The sequence below is a fragment of the Psammomys obesus genome, unplaced genomic scaffold, assembly GCF_907164565.1.
Source record: "Psammomys obesus unplaced genomic scaffold, mPsaObe1.curated_primary_1811, whole genome shotgun sequence".
NCBI lineage: Eukaryota > Metazoa > Chordata > Mammalia > Rodentia > Muridae > Psammomys > Psammomys obesus.
The window spans coordinates 17,051,483-17,059,864 of NW_026596101.1; the positions used below are offsets into that span (position 1 = coordinate 17,051,483).

The following is an 8,382-nucleotide window of genomic DNA, read 5'->3' on the forward strand; positions in this document are numbered from 1 at the left end:
TTCACACACTCACCACGAGCCCAATTCACATGAAAATTAACCTCTCTGGTGCTCTGGGATGAATATGGCTTTTTACTCTGCATTACTCATGAACAGGAGGGGAGCCTCCAAATTACTCAGCATACACTGGAATAATAGAAAGTGAGGTTGGGGGAAAATGAGTGTGTGTGCCATTTAATAAGCCATTAAAATTTCCATCAGAAAAATGGGAACTCAGAGGACGTCCAAAATAATAACTTGTGTATAACCAGCCAAATAATTAGCTACATTTAACATGCCTACAAGATAAGGTGAACAGAGAGGAAAAATAAAAGTGAGCGCTTACACACAGTTCCCCTATGATAATGTAATTCTTCATCTTGAAGACACACACACTTTTTAGATTCCCGAGCCATGGCCCCACCAATGTCTGCAGGCTATGTGTGAGACCAATCTGTAGTTTTAAGTATGAAAAAGCTGTGTTGGCTGGCGAGCACCCAACTAAGGTTGAAATTTCTTTGATGTGATGGCTTGATTTTATCCTGTCAACATCCTTTAAATGCCAGAATGATTGTTCACTCTCAACCCTAATGCTCTTCCATGCTATCATTCTAGTTTTCTGCTGGCCACTTTCCCATTCTTTTGAGAGTTGCCAGGGGAACGCTGGGGTTCAGCCTGCCTTTGAATTTCAGAAGACTTCTCATGAATGATTTCTTTCATTGAGAGTTACTTTGAGCTTCAGATCAGGTTCATTGTTCTTAGAAGTCCAAAACATCCCTCTAGGTATGTGAGATGAAGAAAGAGTTCCCTCTTATTTTTACCCTAGCTCATCTATCCATCTAGAAGTCCAGCCAGTGGGAAGCCAGGAACAATGGCTAGGCTAAGTTAGCACTCAGACCCAATATCCACTATTTATGATTGTACTAGGAAAACCTGCTGGTGGCCCCATGGACAGGGCTGGAGAGAACACAAAGATGGCTGGGAGTAAAAAAGTCATGGCAGACAGAGCCATTTCCTCAGGGTTGACATTTTAGTAATAAGGATACCAGCAAAGATAGCAGTAACACTTGTAACAATAAAATAAGCAACACTGGACTGAGGTCCATTCACTGTTTGAAAGTTTATGCAAGTTTTAAGTTTATTTTAAGTGAGGAAATAGGGGATAACAGAGCTGCTGTGATTTGCCCAAAAACTGCTTAGCTAGAACAATAGAGAGAAAAAAATTGGGATTTGAACCTATGTTCATCTTAGTCTGTAGTCATTCCATTTTATCGTGTTATGTGTTATTGGGTACAAGAAGGACCTTATAAAGTTTTTGATTGGTATTTGTAGTTTTCTATCTCTTTTGATATCCAGGGCATGTTTTAAGGAAGATGGAGCTGGCTAAAGGCTGACAAAGTGAATGTTTTGAGATGATGAGGAAGCTTGATTTTTTTTTCTTGTTTAAAGTCAAACTCAAATGAGCTGTGATGTGTTGGTAAGAGGGATGAGAAGTGGCAAAAAGGTACCGGCTATAACCTAGTAGAGGGCACACAGAAATGTGGTGGGCATTTTCCAAAACAGCAAGTGCAAAGTCGAGGGGATGTTTAAATTGGGATAAATTTATTGTGATTACATGAGAGAGATGGACCCTGTACACACTTTATGGTAGCGGTAGTTTTTAATATGTGCATCATAAGATGCGGGATTCTAGAGGATCTGTTTGTGTCCTAAAATGTTTAAAACTGGAATTCAATTAGGTTCATTTCAGTCGACAGGATGCTGATTTGGCAAGGAGACGTCTTCACGGCCAACAAAAATGTTGGCGCAGCAGAGTATGTCACACTGACCACCACTACACTCTAGTGGAAGAACCTTGGACCTAGTCAAAAGGCTGGTTTCAAGTTTTAGTTATGGCACTGAGTGGGACTTAAATCTCCCTGAAACGATCTTAGTTAATATTTCATTGCTGTGACAGAGTATCTGACATTAAGAACGTAAAGCGGGAAAGATTCGTTTGGGCTCCTCATTTCAGATGTTTCACCACTTGGTCTCAAATTGAATGGCATGGCATGAGGCAGGAGGGAATGTTGTATCACAGCAATCAGGAAGTAGAGAGAAAGGAAGGGGCTAGGGACCAGGAAGGACCTGTAACCGCACACCCTCGGTGACCTACTTCCTCTACAGATGCTCCACCCCCTAAAGCCTCCACCACCTCCTAAAACAGTACTGTGGACCACTGGCCAAGTGTTCGATACATGAGCCTGCTAGCAGAGTTTCATATGTGAGCCATAACTGACATGAAAGCCCGTCAGCTCTGAAGGTAGATAATCAGGTATACTCTCTTCTTCAGCTCGTGAAACGGTCAGATGAGAGAATGTGGTTGCAAGGTCGTAAATCGAGGAGTGATCATTTTCTAAAGGAGTTTATTTTCTGTGTAGACAGTTCTACTATCTATGAGGTCAGTGATTACCACTGGGCTGTTCCTTCAAGTCCCACTGGTTAGTTGACTTGCCTTTAGATTTCTAAATCAGATCGTTAAAGTTTCTAAAGCCAGGAAATAAGCAAGATAAATTTGGATATTCAACTCTCTGCATGTCAAGAGGTAATAAAAACTTTCAAGCTCATGTATGAAGCTTGGAGGTGTACAGAAACACACATGGCAATCTGCCTTCACCCATGTTATGTTGCTTTGAAAATAAAGGTTTGGATCCTTTAAAAGTACAGGGATATAACTTTGGTGATAAGCCAGTCTTTGAAATGGAGTAAGTAAAGTTTTATGGAAAATGTATCACTCTGCCTCTCTGCCACACCAGGTGAAATCGTCATACTGGGATGGCATCAAATCAGAGCCCTATTTCAGACTTCCCACAGAGGCTTCCTAAGGACAGGCACTTTTGTTTATGGGTTTGTTTATTTTCGTTGTCCCTCTTTATGCTTCGGGAGATAAAATCTAAGAACTGCTGTTCTGTAGGTTGGGATAGTTTAAGACTCGAAGCAACTTTTGGGCATGGTTAGACTGTGATTTAGTTCTCTGTCTGTGTCAGAGCTCTGGAGACATTGCTGAGGACGGGGTAAGCAAGTGACTCAGTGCAGTTGTTGGAGAAATTTCTGAGGTTAGTGGGTGAAAGAGGAATTGAGAGGTGAGACAGGCATGCGTCCATTTAGAGTACGAGCTGAATGCAGACAGATGGTTTCTTAACCTTCTCGGTGGACTCACCTTCTAGCCCCACACCTTCTCAAACAGGCAGAGGTACATTCGTGTTTTTTTTTTTTTTTTTGTATTTATCACTGACTGCTCTGCGTTTACTTGCTCTGCTAAATAAAATGGGGTTTGTTACTCACATATCCATATACAGACTTTACTGGTTTCAGCCTTTAGAATTTTTGAAATTTTGATATACAGTTACAGCATTGTGCAAATAAAGTTGTGGATTTTAGTTTTGAGATGGATGTATAAACTTTGATTTCTGCTTAATATACTTACTCTTATCTCTGTACAACATTTTGCTTCCCAACCAAGTGATAAAATTGTACTGGTCACTGGGTTTAAACAACACAGGACACGGATGTTTTCTGGCAAAAAATGAACTGTTGATGGTTAACCCAGAAAACTGAGGAAGAATATTCAGAGACTCAGTAAGAAATAAAAGACCCCCCCCCCAGTCTGTTTTTTTCTGTTCTAGCCACAATGATGCTATGTGACAAATGTCTCCCTAACTCAGCTGACTAAAGCAATGACGTCTAATGAATTTGGATCAGTAGCTTAGACTGTTTAGACGGTGGTCACTTGGGCAGCTTTGTTTTCACCCATGAGTCCCCAGGGGCTTGACCTTCGATTTTTCTGTGGTGCTAAAAGGACCGACAGTCCTTGATCATGCTCTTTTCACGGAATAGAACAATCCCACACTTGAAGGAACAGTTCTAGGAAGATGGCTGCGGAACTGTACCCACTGGCTAGTGCCCCTGCGGGTACTGCCACCACATAGCCAACAGCAACAAGGCAGACACGGCAGTGAGCAGGAAGATCGGCCTTTGCTGCCTTTCTGCCTGGTGCCCGTCTGCTGCGGGCACCACCCTTGCCGGACAACAACCATCCTGTTAGTCCCAACTGACAGTCCTTCCACCCTACGCTGTGCGAGAGTGTGTCTTGGCTGTTGGTAGCTCTGTCTTCCGTGCGATGTTCTACGGGGATCTTGCCGAAGTCAAGTCAGAAATCCTCATTCCCGATGTAGAGCCTGCCATCTTCCTGGTCTTGTTAAAGTACATGTAGGATGACGAGACTGATGTGGAGGCAGACACAGTGCAGGCCATTTTGTAGGGTGCCAAGAACTACATTGTGCCCTTGCCTGCCAACACCTGTGTCAACTTTCTGGAGACAAGTTTGGAAGTCCAAAATGCCTGTGTGCTGCTGTCCCAGAGCCGAAGGTTTGAGGAGCCTGAACTGACCCAGCTAGGCTGGGAGGTCATCCATGCACAGGCTGAAATGTCTCTGTGGTCTGGAGGCTTCTGTGAAATTGACCGGCAGACACTGGAGGTCACTGTGACCAGGGAGGCCCTTAACACCAAGGAGACTGTGGTCTTTGAGGCGGTACTGAACTGCACTGTGGCAGAGTGCAAGAGACAGGGCCTCCCAGCTACCCCTCACAGCAAGAGGCACATTTTGGGAAGAGCCCTCTATCTGGTCTGAATTCCAACTATGACCCTGGAGGAGTCTGCCAATGGTCCTGCCTAGTCAGATATCCTGACCTTAGAGGAGACCCACAATATCTTCCTTTGATGCTGCCAAAAAGCCCCTCCTTGACTTTCCCCTGACCAAGAGGAAGGGCCTTGCTCCACAGATGTGCCACTGTTTTTAGTCTTCAGCCTACCGAAGTAACCAATGGAGTTACCGTGGGCGCTGTGACAGCATCCAGCTTTCAGTGGACAGAAGGGTGTTCATTGCTGGGCTGGGCTTACATGGGTCCAGTTCTGGGAAGGCTGAGTACAGTGTGAAGGTCGAACTCAAGCGGCTAGGGATGGCTCTGGCTCAGAATTGCACCAAGTTTGTTTCAGATGGATCCAGCAACACATTCCTGGTCTGGGTTGAGCACCCAGTCCAGGTGCACAGAGTAGGAGACCTTCTACACTGCCAGTGCTGTCCTGACTAGCAGTGAGCTCAGCTGCTTTGGACTATAAGAAATGACAGTTCAGTGGTAAGGTAGCCTTCCAGTCCCAGTGATTCCCGGACAGCATGGATGGGACTGGAGTCCAGAGTGGACAGCTTCCAGAGCTATCTTCCATGCCTGAGGGGTGGACGTGCCACCAGACTCTCCCTTCATGGTGCCCACCCAGGAAGTGCAGTGGAGGGGCAGGACGCTGCCAGCTGCCTCACTGATACCATTAAAGGCTTGGCTCATGGTATCAGCCAGAGTTTGAAATAGATGACTTCTCTTCACAGCCAAAGCCTAGGAACTGAACTTGCAGATGCCCCCTGACCCCAGATGGTACTCCACAGATGGAAGACAGACTTGGGTCCAAGGTAGTCCCAGATCCTTGTCCAGTGGCAGCCAAGCTTTAGGACCCTTGGGTTTTCCTCCCTTCTTTTGGATTCTAAGTGGTTCCAGTGTACTTTGAGGCCTTCCATTAAAGCCACAAATTGCTGGAAAGTCACGTAAAATAGTTCTACCCTATTTAAGTGAATTTTCATAATAAGGGTTTCACCGAACCACACATAAAAAACCCCAGTCCTATTTTATACTAGTATCTTGCTTGCTAACTAATTACCCATTGCCAAAGCTGGTCATGTGCTCAGACAAAGTCAAGGGCTGAAAAATACATTCCAGTTGGGCTAGAGTCATGGCAGAGGTCACCACAGAAGACTAAAGAATGAGAACCTATATTGATACTGAGAGAGAGAGGAAGTGCAGACATGCCACAGGAAAGACTTCCTGGAAGATAAAAGGACTTTGGTGTGTTAGGTTCTTTCTGCCTCCTCAAAGCAGTGACTTGATATTTTTCTCTCTGTATGTTTTCTCTAGCAAGCTTTATTATTTTTGTTGCTAGGTGTAGACTCTAGTTCATGGTACATACATAAATAAGGGAAAAAAAACCCTACACCATAAAGTGCTTGCACGTGAGGCCCATCCCCAGAACCCACGTGGGCACCCACCAGCTGGGCAGAGTGCATATTTTGTTATCCCTGGAGGATATTCTGATGGAGAGACAGGAGACGGAGGCATGAGGATCACCAGGGCTTCCTGGCTTGCCAGCCTTTCTTACTTGGCTTGCTTCAGGCCAATGGGATTATCTCCAACAAACAAACAAACAAAAATGGGTTGTGTCTGAGGAATGATATACAAGGCTGTTTTCAAGCTTCCACACATATTTACACATCTCTGCACCTGCATGTGTGCAGAAATGTGTAATACAAACAACATGTATTCATATGCGCGCGCGCGCGCACACACACACACACACACACACACACACACACACTGTTCAACATCAAACTGGAAAATCTAAACCTTCTTTGTTTCCATGGTTTAATTTCAAAATTGGACAGTGAGAGTTCAAATCAACTTTCTTCTTCCCTATTGGCAGAACATTTCTCTCTGGGGTCACAGCACTGTTGAGGAATAAAACTCGAAGAGACTGCAGGTAAAGCATTTGCTGTAAAAATTTCTGAATAGATGCTTTCTTCCTGCTACTGTTAGAAAAGCACACAGGAGGTATATATAGTACATGGACCATGGGAGAGAGTCCAAACACACCATCACAAAGTCCTCTCAAGACGACCAAAGAAGGAAGCATATACTGAACACTCTCTTAAATAGTAATGTGTGAGAACAGAACAGAGGTGTTCATCAAAACATGAAATCACTTCAGTGTGGCTGCTCACTGCTCCTAACTCCCATCATTAGTTTACTGGTTGGTCTCATAGTCTTTAAGGAACACAGGCTGGACATACTGTCAGAGATTTTTTTTTTTTACGAGAAGAAAAAAGTAGCATCAGGACACACTGTTCACAGGGTTTGTTAACTCATGGTAGATTTTTGCCACGCTCTGAGCAGCCATCAGAACGTTGGGTACATGAGTCTGAATTTGTGAGAAGTGTCATTCTGAGAAATCTTTTATGAAAGTCAGACACCTGTCTGGACACAGTGACCTCAGACATAGACTAAGAAGAAATAAAATCAGTGCCTTTCCTGACTGTGTAAGATTTTGATCAGATTCTAGGCTGGGTGTTTTATACAGAAGAAATATCATTGTCTGTGTGGTACTACCTCAGGAGCAATTATTGTCATTTGAAATAAAAATCAAGGGTTCAGTGACACTCCTTATTTTAGTAGCTCTCAAAGGGAATGCCACAATATTATACACCAAGAATCACTTACTTCTGCCTTTGGGTTTAAATCAACGTGGACAATGAATTTCTGTTATAGCTAAGAGTACTCATTACTGTGAAGCCTCCATAGAATAGAGAAGTCTGTGCTGAGTGAGACTTAGCAGAGCGAAGAAAACCAATAAAAGCAGATTAGCCACAATTCCAAGTCATTATCAAGAAGGAAGCTTTCTTGGAGTTTCGTGGAGAGCTGAAGAAGTTTGCCTGGTGGATATTTTCTGAGTTTAGTCAGGGAATTAGTCTTCTGAGGTGGTCTGCTTTGGGTTGAAAGACAATCAAAAGCTGTTCAAGCATGAGCCAGCTGACACTGTGAAGTATTCTACTTCTATACGGAGTGGTCCTATAATTACCGGTGTTGTTTATTATTCCTGTCAATCTTATAATTGAATTAATGCCAGGTCACGATTTCTGGTGTCTTAAAGGTTGAGAATGGCTGACCTGGCATCATGACATCTCAGCCTTCAGATTCTTTGGGGACGGAAGCTCAGGATTTTCCATGCAAGTGAAAATTTGACATCTGTGTGCTCTTCACACATTCTCAGGATTTTGGATTTTAGGAAGTATAGGAATAGCTGAAAATAAAAAGTTTGAAGACTTACCATATTAATAACTTAGGAGGCACTAATGACAGAAAGTCAAATGCTCTGAAAATAAAGGATAATATACAAGTAATTAAAAAAAATTGACTGCATGAAGAGGCTGAGTAACAATGGTTGGATACAAGTTAGTTGCATTAAAGCATGAATGAATGAATGAATGAATGAATGAATGAATGAATGAATGAATGAAATGGTTCTATGTTACGGATGTGATATGCTCCCTTTACTTAGATTATTTAAAGAGGTGTACATTATGTGCCCCCCTCCCCTCATTTTAGGTTTTAGAGTTAGAGATTAACAAATCTAACATAGGATAGTAAGGACAGTAAGGGACAGAGCTGTGACTTGAACTCAGATCCAATAAAGGTCACGCAAAAGTCCCTCAGGCTATACTTGGGCAGGAAGGAACAGCTCCATGAGTGGCAATAATTTCACAGCAGT

General features: G+C 43.3%; 1 pseudogene; it reads left to right on the forward strand.

Annotated features, from left to right (window-relative positions):
* The first annotated feature begins 3,890 nt into the window (after window positions 1–3,890).
* Window positions 3,891–5,335, forward strand: LOC129692207 (BTB/POZ domain-containing protein 6-like; annotated as a pseudogene).
* Window positions 5,336–8,382: the final 3,047 nt, after the last annotated feature.